The 18648-nt window shown below is 48.5% G+C and overlaps 1 long non-coding RNA gene across 2 annotated transcripts in view; it reads left to right on the top strand.

The window, feature by feature from the left end:
- The window catches only part of LOC144146886 (uncharacterized), a 41401-nt gene that overhangs the window by 7077 nt on the left and 15676 nt on the right, over positions 1 to 18648 (top strand). The window contains exon 3 of one of the 2 annotated variants that reach the window (XR_013317753.1): positions 537 to 1163. The exons of the other annotated variant lie outside the window; for it this stretch is intronic. This is a non-coding gene — a long non-coding RNA (uncharacterized LOC144146886). Of the gene's footprint in view, positions 1 to 536; positions 1164 to 18648 lie in introns of those variants that run through there. 2 annotated transcript variants of the gene reach the window in all.

Raw genomic sequence — 18648 nt, 5'->3', positions numbered from 1 at the left:
GATGAGTGCTTTCAATAAATGCATGGTTGTTGACTTATATTGCGATGTGAGGCTATATCATCATTTCCTTTCCCGCATCTGGAAGTTCACTTTTGCAAAAGTGCCATTCTGGTGAGCGGTTACAGATGTAGCGCTCCCTTCGCGGATCAGTTTGCGGCGCGCGTGAAGTGACGTCACGAGTTTATGCCAAACGGTAAGCCACACACGGCTACGTCACCTTCGTTTTCTTACCACGGGCTGACGTCACGCTGTTGTCAATTTGCGCCGCACTGCTTCCCGTTGCGGTTTCGCCGGCGCGATAAATGGAATCAAATTAAAATATGTTCCCCACGTCGCAGGCAGTTCATATATCCGCCAGCATATTCTGTTTAAGTAAATGATGTGACCTGCGTAAAAATATTAACCACAAAATGCTGTTAGGAGCAGTTTAGACTAGTGCCACTAGAACAGGTTATTAGTGGCTCTAGTTTAAACGTGCATCGACACCTTTTCACTCATATTGTGGGACAAGTTAAGTGATTTGCGCTTCTTTGCAGGTATCGCTGCCACTGTTATGGCGGTAGGGTCTGGGCCTGGAGGAACTATGAACGGAACCTTCCCGGGGCCAGGAGGCTTTCCAGGAATGGGCGGCAATGGAAGCTTCCCCGGCGTCGGACCCGGAGGACCACCCCCTAAGACGAATGGCACAGGATTTCCTCCCGGTCCTCCATACATTCCTGGCAATCCTGGAGTTCCTGGTCTCCCTCCCGGGTCGGACAAACCTGGAAAGGGACCAAAGGGAGGCCCACACGGCGGTGGACCTGGTCAGGGAAACGTGACTACTCAAAGCCCGGGAAGCACTGGCGCAGCTGCCTAGCTGCCTGGCCCTCCATGTGCAGTTTGAAACCATTGTCCCTAACCTCTGACGCAAGGTGTTTGGATAATCGAGGACAAATCAAACACTAGTGAAATGTTTACACAGAAGCGAAATTCATAAAAGCGAAATTTTTGTGTTGAGGCCAGCAATGAAAGGTTAATGAGCTTGGGATGCGGTACTGCACTTTGGTTTTGGGCACGGCGCGTCTCAGCGATTTCTACGCTGACAGATCAGTAATGGACAATACAATAATCCAGAAATTTTTTTGAAGGTTGAAGTCTTATTGGAATAAAGTTCAGGGGAAAAAGTGTTGTCAGTGTTATTCTGCAACCTCCCTCATTCCCATTCAGCCTGTGTTCTGGACAGAGCGACAACAGAAGGTATCGTCTTATTAGTCAGGTCGGCAACTCCCTCTTTCCCATCACGACCATGCTTGCCGTCCTTGTGGTAATTATCAAGATAATGAAAGGTGGGCTTAAAAAGAATGCCATGTATGGCTTCGGCTGTGTAGATGCGTTGCAAGTGGAACTATGGTAAGCAGTAACTTATGCCCTCCACTCATTTACTGCGCTTCAGGAACTCCCAGCCACGAGGGGATGCAAAGAAAATGAGCTTTAGTCCAGCGGGAAACTCCATATATTATTTATGTTCCTGACTGGGGCCGATGTCACGCCCTCCGCGGCTACTTATAGCTGGAAACACTACTTCAATACTTGTCAAAGATCGTAGGTCGGTGCGTGACGCCGGATGGAGTGGTTGCAGCTTCTGTGGCCTCTGTGTGGCCTAGGGCACGAGTAAGCAAATTCTTGGGGTTTGTGTAGTACGTTTTGGTCTAATAGCGGTACGGACGCTAGAATCACAGTGACGGCTACTTCTCGGGGTACTTGTACGGGGACACTTTTAAAGGGGGACACTTTGACTCTCTCGCGTCTTTTCGAGTGGATGCTGCTGGTGTCGCTGCTGGTGTCGGCTTCTCCTATCGCTCCGTTCTGTTGGCGAGAAGAAGCAACCTGGGTTTCTAACGGAACCGCCAGATGGCGCGCTGGTCTCTGCGAATGCTGGCGTGGCCGTTGGGTACAAAGAGCACGTAAACAGGCGCAGGCAAAATTGCTCGGCATCGTTTCTGCAGCATCCAGGACAATTAGGCCTCACGCAGAACAGGAGCGTCTGTGGCGCACACCATGAATGTGCGATTCAAGTCTACAACTAGAGGCGGCAATAAAAAACGACGAGTGCCGAGAACTACGCCCAGAAGCGACGAGCGAACAAGAATGCCACACGCACTTTTGTCTAAATCGATATGACGGCCGTGCAATCACTTCAAACGGGCCTGCTTGAACTCCATTTTGCATTGCAGAACACTGGAATTAGTGACGATGAAAGCCTCGTTGAAAGATCCGCCTTACGTCGATCCCCACATATGCGTAGGATCCGCCAATTTTTAAGGTAAGTTCGTAATTGCTGTTTCGAATAAAGTCGTGATTTGGTTCTCTCCGAAGGATTCGAAGTCCTAGAGGGGAATGTACACGAAAGAAACACCCGCGCTTGTCAAGTACCCGTTCATTCGTTTCTGCATGAAGACTCAGAACAGCTGACGTTAAGAGCGCTGCCGTGGCCGTAATCGTAGTCCCTGGTGGGGAAATGGAATAAAAGAATCTTGATGCTGCCATTCTTTTCCTTCGTTGGCGCACGACAGACAACTTTAACAACTTGGCTTTAACAACTAAATATTTTATTAATTGTAATTTATTTCAGATAACTGCTTTTATCCACTCCAAACATCTTACACAAAATGATTAATCGAAGTGTTTGTTTTGTTGAGGGAGAGCAATCGTATACACCCTTTATGTGGCATTCGAAATGTACTTGTATATAAGCCCCTTCACGGGCGGAATAGTCGGCATGGGGAATACATTACGGAAAGAAAATAATTTGAGACCCCTCAATAATAGTAATGTGTCTGCAACAAGTTATAAAAAGAAAAGAGACAAAGCTAAAGGGGGCTATATAATGATTATTATTGCGTAACGAGACGTGTGTTCTGGGAAAATGTTCCAGTAGTAGTGATCTCGTGTTTCGGGTCACTCCAGTCATTTTTAAAGGGCCCATGAAGAGAAATTACAACTTTGTTCATTTTGAATAAACTAGCCTTTGATATCTTATTGAGCTCGACAAGAGATGTTAAAAAAATTCAAATGTCATGGTACAGTGGCGTAATGGCCAAGAGTGAGGTAACTAGGACCAGCAATAAATCAGTTTTCAGTATGTTAATTGTACGTTAGCATTCAAGGGATACGTTAAAACGGAACTACAGGCCTCTCCACAATCGCCCGTTCATTTTTCTTTGCGGTGGCTTAAAGGAGAAAAGCGCAAACTGCATGTTCGGCAAGCTTATAAGTTCTGCCTAATTTGCGTTTGCTTTTGCCGGCCTCCGCCAATCCCAGAGCTGTCACATGTGACATCATAGGTTCTGTTGCGGGAAATGAGCTAGTGGGTCGCATGGCCATTCCCTTTTTTCCTAATTACGTAGCTTATTTGAGCGAAGTTTACGTTAATAGTGGTGTCAGTATGATTCTAACGAGGCAATCTTTTGAATGAACGAAACTTGTGTTTTCCCTTAATGGCTCCTTTAAGTAAGCGTACGCAAATCGCACAGACAAAATTCTGTCATGTCATAAAAAATCGCCGGAAAGTGGGCGGGGAGCACGGCCGCTCAACGAAAGAAAGGTCCTTTCTATCGAGCGGCGAGACACGAGGCTGTGTTTGCGCAGACTGGTAGGGTTTCGGCCGGGAGGTTAGTGGCTTCCGTTCTGCAGTTAATCAAACGCTTTACCATTGAAGGTATAGCTGAGGCGTAGGTGTTTTTTAAAGGAGTACTGACACCAAATTTTGACGCCTAAAAATGTTATAATTGGCTTCAGTGGTTTGTACAGATGCCTCACAGAACTTTTTGCAGCTATCCGCGGCCGGAATCACATCGAAAATCGATTTTGATTGTCCCGGCCGCGAGCTTCCACAAATCGGCAGCACTAGCAAAATCGCTATCGGCGTGACGACACGTTGACCGGCGTGTCTGGCCGGTTCAGGGTGACGTCATATAGTCGTTTTCGAAACCGGAAACGATAGCCTGCGCTGCTGTTGTCGGTGGTCTTCGTTTGGGCAGGACACGTGGGTGTACCTCTGTGAGCAGTGCTTGTAAACTTCGCGCACTTTGCGTGTTCGACGTCTTTGCTCTTCAGTTCGTGGCCGGCGCATGGTGTTCCCTTGCGCTGGTGCCGAAAACTGCGTGGTGTCTTATCTGAGCAGCCTGGGCGCGTCGACGAGCTCGCCAAAGTTGTGCTATGGCAAGCTCGCGGAATGCGAAGTACTGCTCAGTGGAAGCCTGTCAAAGCCAATCGACGACGACGCCAAGATGCATTATTTTCCGCGCGACAACTTGCAGCGCGAAACGTGGACTGAGTTCGTGCGTGGCGGCGGCGGCGGCCGCAAGAACTGTCGCCCAAGCCAGCGGGCTTGGAGTAGCTCGGGTGAGCTTGGCGATGGCTTTGGTGTTGGGAACTTCAGGCTCAGTATCGTGGCGAATATTTGATAGCCGCTATCTGTACAACTGCGAATGACCGTCCCTTACACACCTTTCCACCACACTATCATCCACTTTTCGCATGTGGAGCTTTATTTTGGCGATAATTGCCGTTTGAGCGATCGGTGACCAAGACATCTGCCGTGGCCTGTTCTGATTCTACCGCGCAGGTGGCGCCATCTTTCTGCCGCTCCCCGCAACGCGGTGCTGGCAGTGCTGGTTGGGAGCGCCGAACCTCCGCTGCCGGTCAGCGTAGGCGAATATCTGATCGCGGCGAATATCTGATCGCCGCTTTTAAATTCAGCGCTGATAACAACCCCTAGCACAATTTTCCCCGCACTAACATCTACTTTCTCGCATGTGGAACTTCTTTTTAGCGATCAGATTGATTAGAAGAGTGACGACAAGCTGTTGCTATCACGGCCTGCGCCGGTTCGAGCCACAGTGATATTAAAAAACGGACGACGGCGAAGACGTCGCCGGCCTAGTCGCCTGGCCAAATAAAGTTGTTCTGCCTGTCTGTCTGTCTGTCTGTCTGTCTGTCTGTCTGTCTGTCTGTCGGGTGGCAGCGACTCATCCGTGTCTGACGATTCAGACGACATGTCGAATGCGCAGGCGAGTGCGGACCATGTGCAATCGTAGCAGACGATGCGGCAAACGTCCCTGACGTCACGGAAACTGTGACGCCACATTCTCAGTCCTGCATTTGAGCGGCCGTTTGGCGCTTGATGACCGAATTTGAAACTAATTGGAATAAATGCGTTATGATTAGATAGTTGTAGCAGTCCCTCCGTTCCGTCGTGTACGTTGTAACCGGGTTGACCGGGACCCGTCTGCGCCTGCGCGCGCGGAACGGCGACGAGGCGCAGACACGGCGAAGGCAGGCCCGCGGAACTTATCCCCCTACTGCGAAGAATGCCCCAGTGCCCAGACGGGTCCCGGTAAACCCGGTAACAACGTACACGACAGAACAGATGGACTGATAAAAATCTCCATTATTCTACGCTGGCGGGTGAAAAGGTTCAATTTTTGTAATTACTGGACCACTAGGTATTCTTTACAGCATGAAAACCGAGAGCTAGAAATTTGATATCAGGACTTCTTTTAAAATGGTGAGCTTCGAGGAGATCATTCAAAGCCTTGAAGTGTTCAAGAGTTAGAAGATTTTGCGTTCAGGGGTTGTGTAGTGCCATTGCTAGGTTGCATGCTAAGCGTGAGAGCATCCACCGTTTAATTTTCAGTCACGGAGAGTACGTCGTCGGAATAGGCTTCAGTTCAATGAAGGCGACATAGGCTTAGATGAGCCTCGATGCATGTGCCTATCTATAAAGTATTGGCTTTAGTTATGAGACAGATTTCAAGGTACCCTCACCACTCCCCGAACAAGGCATTTGTTAAGGTATGTCATTGATCAGTTTTACAGCAATGCAATATTACCCAGACACTGCATTCATTCGACGGATCGCCCCAAGACGTCATTCAAATGCTCAAGGCTAAATATTGTTCAACACCTCGTGCCACTTCACCTCAACCCTTTACATGGGGTCGACAAACAATGACATGAATGACTTGCTACTGCATGAACTAGAAGGAGCTCTTTCCGAGTGCAACAAAAACAGCGCTTCCGGACCAGTCCAAGCTACTCACCAGCTTTTTGACAACCTAGATGGCGACTCTCTCTATAATTTCTTCCACCACATCAATTCATACTGGAGCGGTGCAGTGAAAGACGGCTGAGATGCGGTTCCCACCCAAGCCAAATAAGTCCCCTCATCTTGATAACCTGCCGCCTATCTGTCGCACCTCCTGCGTGGGTAAATTGGTTGAACAAAGATTACTAAAGCACCTCCAAACCTTTCTTGAAAACCAGGGCCTCATTCTCAACCCCATGTATGGGTTCAGGAAGCATCTGAGTACCCAGGATATTCAATTTCGAATGAAAGAAAAAGTCCTTACTTCACCAACCCGCTACTACTCTATAGCCGTTTTTGCAGTGGATTTGAAAGGGGCATGCGACAATGTCTGGACTTCACCTATACTATCCCGTCTGAATCAAACAGGGTGCAGCCACCGCACGTATTAATACATTGCTGACATTAGAGAGTTTTAGCAGTCCGGCCGTTCCGTCGTGTGCGTAGCTAGCGTGTTTACCAGGACCCGTCTGGGCACTTGGGCATTCGTCACGGTAGGGGAATTAGTACGACGGGCCTGCCTTCGCCATGTCCGCGCCTCCTCGCCCTTCCTCCTCGCCCGTCAGCGCGCGCAGGCGCAGACCGGTCCCGGTAAACCCGGTAACAACGTAACGAACGGAACGGACGGACTGCTAAAACTCTCTATTATTACTTAACGCTACGCTATTATCTGAGTAGGAGACTTTTAATCCCAGCATTTCGCACTCGGAGATCGGGGAACACCTCAAGGTTCTGTCCTCTCTTCGCTACTTTTCAATTTGGCCCTCCTGGATTTACCCCATCAACTCGACGCCACCTCGCACTTACATCACGTGTTTTACGTCGACGACATATGGACCATATGGACAGACATTGGCTCCATGGGAAACATTCAAAACACCTTTCAACAGGCCACCCATGTCGTTAACAGATATGGCTCATCAGTGGGGCTTCAATACTCACCACATAAATCAGGACTCATCATTGTTAGTAAACATACCTCTGCTTCTCACACGGAACCCATCTGTATCCACCTAGACGGCCATCCATACGGCCCTGCTCCTTCGGATTTTAGGGTTTATCATCCAGGTCAACACACGTAATGATGAAGCTTTACCGAAACTCTCAATGGTCTTTCACCAAGTCTTCAGCTTGCTTAGACGCGTTTCTTACTACTGTCAGGACATGAAGAAGACAGATCTCATCCGTCTGGTAAAAACCTGTTCTGGTTTCACATGCAACGAATGTCACACCCTACCTTACCCTCGCCAAAAGTGGCACTGAAACCATTGATCGACTAATCCGCAAAGTACTAAATCTGCTCATGACCACATCCACGGCCCGTACCCTACAACGTGGCCTCCACGGGGCGGTATCCGAACCTATCGAAGGCCACCAACCAAGCCAACTCCGTTTAACCCAAACGCCTACAGGACTAGCACTATTAAACAGCCTCCACACCGCATGTTCGCAATCTACTGCCTGTCAGATCCTCCCTCACCACTGGAGAAGTAACATCCGGGTTCGCCTCTTACCAAAAAATATGGACCCTGACCATCATCCCGGCCACCGACAAGCCTGAAGTGAAGAACATGAGAAAATTTATGGAAAGAGAACAGATGTCGCCCATACGGATGCCAATGCGTATACCGTAATTGTCAACACAAGGTAACCACAGTCACCACAAAGGCCACCCTTATCACCTGTGTATCAATCAAGACATCGTTAACGCGGGTTGCCGACGCTTGCTATCGCCTTAGCCCTCATACATACGAAGCCCCCAGTGATTACCACGTATTATCAAGCTTCATGCGCCAGCTTCTTATCCGGTAGGGTGGCCCCTTCTACCCTAAAATTACTCTCGCCACGTCAACGCCGCCGCAAAGTCAAAATAATCTTGGCTCCTGACCATTCCTCACTGACGGGCAACTTTGCTAATCAGCAAAAGGGTTGAAAGTTGGGCGAGTTGGTAATGAAGCATCTCAAAAAACAAAATGCGCGCAAATTAAGAGGGGCAAGAACTCATGAAGACAGCGCAAGCGCAGACTCGCAACTAGTTTAATATTATACAAATCAAAGTCTTAAATGCCCAAGCGCCCACTCGACACGCCCCACATCACAGTTCTCGGCGCACTCAGCCGCACGTAAAAAAAAACCGTAACAACAAACCACAAAACAAACTTTGAGGCGCTCGAATGGCGAAAAACAGCAAACATAACCACATCACACACGGGTTAAGACACCGCTCTCCCACCCCCAACACGCATTTCCAGAAGGGGCGCCGAGTGCATCTAAGTATGCGACTTCTCGACCAAGCAGGGCGATAGACAGATGACTGATGCAATCGGAACCAGCTTTTATGATGTGGCTGGCTTCTACAATTTATGGCGCTTGCTGGTGCTTATGTCGGAATAAGATGGCTGTGCGCTCAAACACAGGAACAAAATCAAGAAAGCATGCAGGGCAATGGGAAGACAAGTGGCTGAGGGCACTTTTTTCTTTTGAATAGTTATGTTCTTTAAGCCTGGCATTTAAACACCGTCCCCTTTGGCCATTGTATACTTTCCCTGTGACGCATGTTGGGCGTGTCCATTGGGAGCTTGGGCAATTAAGGCTTTGATGTGTGTAATAATAAACTAGTTGCGAGTCTGCGCTTGTACTGTCTCCATGTGCTCTCGTCCCCGCTAATTTGCCCGCAGTTTTTTTTGAGATGCTAATCAGCAAGCCTGTGGCCTCTCTTTCCAGGCTTCCGAGGGAACCACATCGTTCAGCCCTCTCGTATGCTATCAAGACGCAGTATTACAGGTCCGAAAGGCAACACTTTCCACCCTCTCACCCTGCACTCTCCAAGGAAGAAGAATCGCTACTCCGTAGAATACAAACCAGTAGCTTTCCCCACCCAGTTCGCCTGCATCTGATGTTTCACACTCAAGACTGCTGAATGCCAGTTCTGTGCACAACCAGGTACTCTACCTCATATTATAATACAATGTGAGCACAATCCGAGAGTTCCTCCTCTTAAATCCCCTCTTCCCACCCCTGAGCTGTGGGGGCACCTGGTGACCCGCGGACATCTCGACGTCCGGCAACTCCTGGCGTACAGAGCGAAGGATTTCTGCTCCTCTCATGGATTCCCGGAGCAGGGAACCACTCCCACTTTAGCGGCTTAAACTTTTTCTACTTAGCTACCGACCGGCGCCTTACCCATCCCTGTTGTCTAGGGGGCACAAGAGGAGGCTTGTAGATATCCGCACCATTTGAAAAAGGAGTGAGAGAGGAAACTTTATGGGGAAGGAGTCTAGGTCAAACCGGTGAAGTTATTGTTTATGGTCGTAAATGGGGTCCGCAGGAGTCTTCATAGAGAGCCTGGTGTGACTCTTTGGAGGGCGGGAAATATATACTTAAAACCTTGGGATAGGTACATGAAGAGAGTAGATTCTCGGCTCGGCTCAGATAAGCGAAGGGGATGACAGCTTTAATGTTGCGTCATCGCAGCGAGCGCATGTGCTGTTCATGTGCGTACTTGAAGAGTGGAAGTTGGGTTGCAAGGTCCGGTGCTTGCGAAGGCGAGCCATTTTAACGAAAGACGCCACAGCAGAAGGCAGTGCGCCTTATCTTGGGACGTGCATAGAAAAGTGGCTGCCTAGACACTAGCGGACCCATGACGTTACAAGGCGGAAGCAGTACTTAGTCGTCGTGCCCATAGAGTTTCTTAGTAAGTATTCTAGAGAGAAAACTGCGCCTAGGAATCCATGTCGCCATGGCAGATTGTGGGGTGACTACAGTTTCTGGCCAGGGCTTGGCATTGCATTTGGATTCTGAAGCGTTTTATGAGGTTTGCTTTCTTCACTATGCATTAATATGCCAAGGCAACCGTTTCGACTTACTCTCTTTAAAATGAATGCGCTCGACTTTCTTTTCCTTTAGCTTTAAAAAATCGGTTTTTATGTTTTAAGTATAGGGTTACACACTCTTCTTTGCGTTTTTGTGGCATTGTATTTGAATATACGGCGACTAAAATGTTGCAATTCAAGTCAATAATGAGACTAAGAAGGGCGCACGGTATAATGGCGGCCCATGACGACGCAGACGGGCTTGATGTCATCTGCATAGACGCTAGCGCCAGATTTCTCTCTTGTGTATATGCCGTTGAAACACCGCTCAACAGGTGGCTCGATTCGATAGTTCACGTAGCGATGATTTGTCGTTCCTAAAACGGTCCAAAAGAACGGGAAGATCCTCGTACTCTGCGTGGTGCATGTAGTTCTTGGTGGTAACTGCACTCATCATGTGAAATTGCAGATCGTAATGGTTTCTGCAAAACATCTTCACACAAGTACCGGAAAACAATCCAATGTCTGTTCATTGATACTTTGAGTTTACGAAAATGCAGTTCTACAGAAAAGGGGCATCATCGTTTTTTGCATTATACATGTTGAGATTGTAACAAGGGGAGGAGTAAAACTTCTAGGTATTATCTTTGTTTCGATTGCGTTAAGTATTATGCATCCTGGGGAGCTATTCCAGAAGGCCTGAGTTCTGCCTACTCCCGAGTTTCTAGCTGCTCGGGTTAAGAAAGTGGTGATAGTGGAGCATCCGATACACCTTGAGCGAAAACGGCTCAATCGCGCAGCATGCCTGGCATATTCATCGCGCCGTACTCGGGCCGCTTACGTTGAGAAAGTACGGCTTGAGCTATTACCCGCATGCAGCGCAAGCTGAAGTCGAGCTGAGATACTCGCTCCCTAGCATAAATTAGATATCTCCACTGCTACTTTCAAATCGCCAGCCTGGCTGTTGGCCACGCCCGGCACGGAGCGGTCCGTTTTTGTCGGTGTTGCCGTAGCTTGATAGCGTGCTTGTCCCGAACCTTTATTGAGGTTGTTTTTAATTTTGTGGAGGCCAGAATAAAGGAAGAAAGAGGATTCATTAGGATTATCGAAAGATGAGTAGCAATCGCCAAGAAATTTGAACTTCCAATGAACGGTAACTAGTATAGATGCGCTCATACCAACTCTCAGAAACAGATTTTTTAAAACCAGAACTCGCTGCAAGTCCTCTTTTGCATATTTAAAATGCATAACAGAAGACCTACCCTGCCACAATTTCGCCAAGAATGCACTTGTAAGTCATCCGATCACCGTATGCGTGCACTAATGCTCCGCACCTGTCTACTTGTCTTTGTTTTGTTACATGTTGGCATATTTCTCAAGGTATCTTAGTTGTCTGTGCGTGGTTATTTTAGGTTTGTATTCCTATGCGATTTAGTGTCGTCAATAGTAGACATATTTCTCTCACACAGACCCGCTCATCTGGGTTGTTGCGCATGCAAGCCTCAGTGCATCACAAGTAAAATCATGGGGACAACGCTAACATGCGCGCGATATTGCGCGCACTTGACTATAATTCTTGACTGTGTACTGCCATTTGCAGAATCCTGTGTGCGTTGTGCTGACAAGCCTGTGTATCTGTGTAGCAGGCAGCAATGATGCACTCTTTGCACCAGCTGTTGAGCGGGTGTTACGTTGTTGTTACGTTACCAGTCATAAATTCATGAACGGGTGCCCCATACAGGACGCACTAAGTTTCATTTTAAGCCGAGCAGCATTGTTGCGTTACCATTCATACATTTCATGCTTGCTGTGTGTAATATATAAAAGAACAAGTACTAGCGGAAGTATACGTGGTACCTCCGAAGCTTTAGCGTGTGCAGTGTGCAGTACAGTGGCGTCCATGCAAAACTTAACCATTCACCCTAGATGCACCAATACGGCTATACAAAGAACTTCCGCAGCCAGAATAATTTCAATCAGCTGAAAAGTTCTTTGTCGGTGTGGCCTCCCTCTGTAGACTTGCGGCTATATGCAAGGTGGATGTTAACCTTTCTTTGCAGAAGTATATTTCAAGTGTTGTTTTCTCTGAACTTGTCGGCTAACAGCGACGTTCACACTGCTCCGCATGCATGTAATCGGAGTACCTTCTGCTGATGGGTTAGGAGACTCGTAAGAAGAGGGATCGTAATACCGTAACACACACGGGACGAAGACAAATGTGTCCATACTATTCAGCAATCTTTGGTAATATAGCTCAGAAGCGCTTCAACAGCAAGGAAAAAAACACGACTTCCATAGATAAATACGTTTCGAAATTTATACGAATTGTCGAGTAGAGCAGGCCACTACTTTCTCTACAGATTTTTCCAGAATGAATGCCTAATTACGGTGGTGTCAATTTAAGAATGATCGGTGAATCACGGTCAGTTTGAAAACCAAAGTGTTAGCGTGCAGACTACAGTGCCAGCACCAGTACTCATTGATAACTAATGTATCCTTTTCACAATTTCTGTATCAAGAACGCTTTCTTCAGCAAAAAATAGTCATGTTTGTTTAATTCTGCCCCAAAACGGGATGCGTCTTTATTGGATCCATAGCCATAAAAAAAAGCAAAAAGCTCCACCTGATATCAGGCTGTCATGGTTACACCTGTTCCGGCAGGTTCATGCTGTCCACCTGTTTCTTGGCGGCCCACGCATGAATCTCCGTCTTCTTCAGGCCCCTCATATTCAGATGCTGTTTTATGTTCTTGGTTTTCAGCACCTGAAAGGCTGCTTTCACCACCAGCTTCCGGATATGAAACTGCCCTTTCTTCAGTGCCCTCACCACTAAAAAGGTATTTGAGGAATGATACAGGGCCAGATAAAAGGTCGCGGCTTCCCGAAAGGCCTTCGTTTTCTTCTTCACGGGGGGCAGCTGTAGGTTCGCCTTTTTCATCGGTGAACTGACTTTATGCACTACCTAACTCTGCACCAGGATTCTGCCCGCTCCACTGAGAGAGTGCGTTGCCACCAGAGGATGGCAGAGGATTCCTTCCTCTTCCTCCTTGTTCAGTTTCTCATCCAGTTGCTCCAGTTACGACAATTGTAGAGAAGAGACGCACGAAAGCTTGCACCCACCAAGGGAAATTTAATGGGATTCCAGAGCCCCTATTATCACTTAAATCCAGCGCGGATCTGGTATGAAGGGCATTCAACGCATTGCTACCCTGAGTTACTAGGGTTTATTTCATTCGAGTACGGTAAGCACAGGTATTAATTTTCAAACGCATATCTTATGACGCCCTATTTAGCCTTCCTGTTCAGCAAGCACAGTCGTATTCCACCAAAAGCTGACAAACCGCCTCTAGTACGAAAGCATTATGTGGGCCAACCACACGAAATCTGCGCGCGTTCTCGAAGCCCAGTAACTTGAGAACGCTTCATGAGCGGCTATCAAATCAATCATTCCAGTCTCAGTTAACGAATTCAATCAATCAATCAATCAATCAATCAATCAATCAATCAATCAATCAATCAATCAATCAATCAATCAATCAATCAATCAATCAATCAATCAATCAATCAATCAATCAATCAATCAATCAATCAATCAATCAATCAATTTAAGTGCGAGAACTTGTAGGGTCGACCATGAGAAACTTGTGCGCGTACTCTGAAGCTCCTATTACATTGACACATGCCGTCAGAATGGTCCATACCCGCAGAGTTGTATCGAGAAATTTGCAAGTAATAATGGACGCTGAATGTGATGAGCAGCTTCATGTGAACGAGCCTAACGACGCAAATGAACTAAATTAGGCTTACTTGCACACCTGATTCTGATTCTACATCTTTGCTTCCCATAATTTTTTTACCTTATATCCGAAATCGCTTGGCGAATTTTTCTGTTCATGGAAGGTATTATTTAGCCATTCGTTGGTATTTTTAATTGATCTCCATCATCATTCTCACAATATTAGTTATCACCGTCGCCATGATCGTTATCAATATTCTTTTAAATGTTCTTCAGGATTACGCACAGTTGAAGGGCAAAGCTTTCGCGCCATGTTTAATTTGTGTGCTCCCACTGGACAACAGTTGGGATTCCTTTAAAATGCGAAGCGTGTATACTAAGTGCGGCAGAACAGAGGAATCTGACTTTAAATCATATTTTAATCGAAAAGTTTTGAGTAGCAGCACAGAAATTCGGAATTAGAATCGAATCTCATTTTTTTTTGGTTTTGACTCCAAAATATGTCAAGGATGCAAAGCATCGACTAAAAATCGAGCTCGTATCAAAATTTTGGTAGTGTGCAACCAGCATTTAGACTTCCCTCCAAAAAATTGCTGCTGAAAAAATCGAAGTGCGGCTTATCTGCGCTAACTCTGGATATGCAAGGGCTTGGCTTAGTCTGGCTAAGTCTTGGTTTCACTTGGTTAACCTTTGATTTAGCTGTATTCGTTATACAACTCGCCCAAAGCCTGCCTTTGTACGGTTGTGCTCCCGCTTCCGGCGTTTTCCGAGGCTAACGGCTCGCTCTTCCTGAGTCCTGATTGATTGATTATGAGGTTGAACGCGCCGACGCTACACAGGTGATGAGGCGGCTGTAGTAGACGGCTTAGGATTAATTTCGACCACCTGGGGATCTTAACGTCCGCCGAAATCTCGAACACACGGGCGTTTGCGCTTTTCGCATCCACCAGAAAAGCGGCCGCCGCGCCCCGCTCCCCCAGTCTCCGACAAGAATTGACAGCGCAGACGCACGAAGGACGAAGGGAGAAGCTCGAGTGCCGCCGCCGGGGTGCCTACGGCAGCTGCGGTGCGGCGAGACTGCGGGGGTGGTCGGCTGCCTATCAGCTGAGCGGCCGACCCCGCCGCATCCGCCGCCTCTCAGTTCAGCAGAAGTACTGAAAACGGGACCTAGTGCGCAGCGCTTACAGCGGTCATGGTGAGTCACGTGATGCGCTGCAATAGGAGTGTTGCAGCTGTGGTTAAATGAAGGTGAACTTACGCACGGACGGCGAAACCCTTTGACGAGATTAGTAAAGCTTTGCTTTAATATTGTTACGCTGTCTACTCACGGTCCGCAAGGTCAAGTGACCCAGGGAATTGAGCAACGAATTAAAGCGCAGGTGCTGGAGGTAGAGGAGGACGAGGTTGCTAGCGTTCGCGGCTGCAGTAGGACATACTGAGCTACCCCGTGTTTACTTTGCAATAAACCATCGTTCCCCGCACGTAACAATTGTGGTGGACGGTGCTGGGTACACCACGACGGATCATCAGCACATCCAGGTTCTTCGCCGGAGCCGACGAGTCGCTGGTCTACCACCATCGTTGCCGGAGATGCCCAACGAACCAGCTCAGCTCGTGGCTCCACTGACCACCTTGCAACATCCACGAGAGCCCCGCGAATCCGGTGAGGATGTCGATGATTGGCTACGGCAATACGAACGAGTAAGCCGATACAATCGGTGGGACGCGACCATGCAGCTCGACAATGTTCCGTTTTCCCTGACTCACACAGCGTTGGTTTGGTTCGAAAATAATGAAGGAACCGTCACCAGTTGGGACCGTTTTGTAACGGAAATCAGGCAGCGTTTTGGTAACACCGCAGCAAAAAAGACAAAAAAAAGCCGAACAGACCTTACTACAAAAAGCTCAACTCCCGGGTGAAACATGCACGGAATTCATTGAAGGCGTGCTGCAGCTCTGCCGGATCGTAAATTCGGCGATGTCTGAGGAAGGCAAAGTGGGTCACCTTCTTAAAGGAAGATGTCTACAACTTTCTGATAAGCAAAGATCAGCTCAACACTACGGCCGATGTGATCCAGCACTGCAGGTCGTTTGCAGCTTTGAAGATGCGGCGCGTTACGACCAAGTTTGGATGTCTTGCCAATGTCACCACTGTCGCTGCAGTTGATGTGGCCGCGTCAGCCGACGTCGCTGAGATTTTGCGTCGTATCGTGCGAGAAGAACTCGTACGGCACGCAGAGTTGACTCAGCGGCTGACGACGTGCGCGATGGCTGTGCAATACAAGAAGAGCCCTTGAACGCTTTCTCAACCAGGAACACCCGTTTCAATTCAATGACGCTCGGGAATCCCCGGGAGCTGGCACCTCACGTCGACCGGGATAGGAGGAGCCGTAACAAACGCCTCAACCCTCCATACCTGTTCCAGTACCCAAGCTATGACGGACGCCCTACCCTCGAGTACAGAGATGGTCAGGCCGAGTTTCGGAGAGAACCTCCTGTCTGCTATTTTTGCGGATGCGTTGGACACATTGCCCGTTATTGCCGCTGCCGTCGCCAAACAACGGCCTGTGTTCTCGCGCTCTACCTACCCTCGCGATTTTGGGGGATACGGACATCTGTGGTCAGCACTTCCTCCTAGACAGGACGCATTCCAGCAATCTCTTCGCAACAACTCTCCGGCCTCTGACGGAAGTGTCACACCCCCGACTCGGCGCGTACGGCGGTCCCCTGCATGGCGTCGCTCGTCCCCGCCGGGAAACTAGCCGGTGCGGCCGATGGGGGTGAGGTCGCAGGACAGTCTTCTTCGGAAATACCTCTGCTTGTCTTAATGTTAAAGAACAAAGTGGACGTTATAATTGATGGAATTCCTGTAAGCGCTCTAGTGGACACTGGGTCTACGCTTTCGGTTATGAGTTTGAGATTTAAACAGAGTTTACGCCGAAAGGTGATGTTCCATTGGGATCAGCCGGTTACATTTCGTGGAGTTGGAGGGGAGGTGTTGTGTTTGCTTGGGACCTGTTTAGCAGGTGACACATGTGTGCATCTCGGTGGAAAGGTGTTCAAGACAGAATTCACTGTGCTTCCCCGTTCCACGCACGATGTCATATTGGGTATTGACTTTCCCAAAGAGGGTGGTGCTATGGTTGATTGCGCAAATGGAGAAATTCACCTGCCAGACTAAGTTTCTTCACCCCTAATGGACTATTCGACTGATATCTCCGCTCTTTCTGTATTGGAAGACTATGCCGTACCAGCGCTTTCGGCAAGATGTTTTTTTTGTTACTTCGCCCACGATCCGTTCAGGCCCGTTCGAAGCCTTGGTGGAGCCAGTATATGAACGCTGTGCCAAAAAGAACCTACTGGTTCCGCGCTTTGTCGTCTCAGTTGCTGATGGCCGTGCCAGATTGTGGGTGGTGAACTGCTGGAACTAAACCACCGTGCTTCCCCAGGGCATGAAAATTTCTTCGTACGACGAATATGCCCCAGCCGCAATTTCTGCACAGACCGATGGCCCAGTTCATTCGCTCGATCCTTCTTCCCGGGAAGCAAATTTCATTGGAATGATTGATAAATCTCTCTGCTCTGACGAACGCCGGTCTCTGCTGAGGATTATTTCCCGGCACTCTGCTGTATTTGATTTTTCCCAGACCCGCTCCACGCTGTCGTTTCCAAAATCCCGGGCGCATCACGTCGTAAATACCGGATCAGCAACACCAATTCGCCAGAAACCTTATCGAGTGTCACCATCTGAGTGCAAAGTTATTAACGACGAAGTCGGCGAAATGTTGAAGCAAGGCGTGATTCCAGGAGTCTTCGAGTCCTTGGGGAGCCCCCGTTATTCTGGTGAAGAAGAAAGACGGCTCCTGGCGGTATTGTGTTGACTACCGCCGTCTGAATGCTGTCACAAAAAAGGATGTATATCCTTTACCACGGGTCGACGACGCTGTTGACTGCCTCCACTCAGCTTCTTACTGTTTTTACTTCGACTTAAGATCCGGACACTGGCAGATTCCCATGCATCCAAGCGACAAAGAAAAGACGGCTTTCGTCACACCAGATGGGCTATACGAATTTAATGTTATGCCCTTTGGCTTGTGTAATGCGCCTGCCACCTTCGAACGGTTCATGGACACAGTTTTGCGTGGTCTGAAGTGGAACATGTGCATGTGCTATCTGGACGATATCGTCATTTTCGGTCGCACTTTCGACGAGCATAATGCCCGCCTAGCTGTTGTGCTTGACTGCATACAGAACGCAGGCCTCGTATTGAACTAAAAAAAATGTCGCTTCGGCGAGCGCCAAGCCCTTGTTTTAGGCCTTTTGGTTAACAAGGATGGTGTGCGACCAGACCCGCACGAGACTGAGGCTGTCGCATCCTTCAAAGAACCACAGTCTGTAAAGGATTTAAGAAGTTTTCTTGGTCTCTGCTCGTATTTTTGACGCTTCGTGCCCAGATTTGCTGATATTGCGTCTTCCCTAACGCACCGGCTTCAAAAAGACGCCCCTTTCATCTGGACTCCAGAATGTGATGAAGCTTTTCGCCAGTTGAAATTTCTGCTTACATCAGGGCCAATCCTGCGCCATTTCGACCGCCTGGCCCCTATTGAAGTTCACACGGACGCTAGCGGAGTGGGCATTGGTGCCGTGCTAGTTCAACGTCATGATGGCCGTGAACACGTTATTGCTTATGCCAGTTATTCGCTGAGCAAAGCCGAGAGTAATTACACCGTCACGGAACAAGAGTGCCTGGCAGTCATATTCGCGACGCAACGCTTTCGTTCTTACCTGAATAGCCACAGCTTTACCGTAGTTACAGACCACCACTCACTGTGTTGGCTTGTGAACCTCCGCGACCCTTCAGGCCGTCTTGCACGGTGGGCTTTGCGTCTTCAGGAATTCAACTTTACGGTCACCTACAAGAGCGGCCGCAAACATTCTGACGCAGGCTGTCTTTCCCGCCTCCCAATGGAACCA

The sequence above is a fragment of the Haemaphysalis longicornis genome, unplaced genomic scaffold (genome assembly GCF_048455015.1).
Source record: "Haemaphysalis longicornis isolate Haplotype H1 unplaced genomic scaffold, Haemaphysalis longicornis Haplotype H1 scaffold_7, whole genome shotgun sequence".
In the NCBI taxonomy this organism is placed as follows: Eukaryota; Metazoa; Arthropoda; class Arachnida; order Ixodida; family Ixodidae; genus Haemaphysalis; species Haemaphysalis longicornis.
The sequence above is the reverse complement of the archived record's forward strand: the minus strand, read 5'-3'. Positions and strand labels throughout refer to the sequence as shown.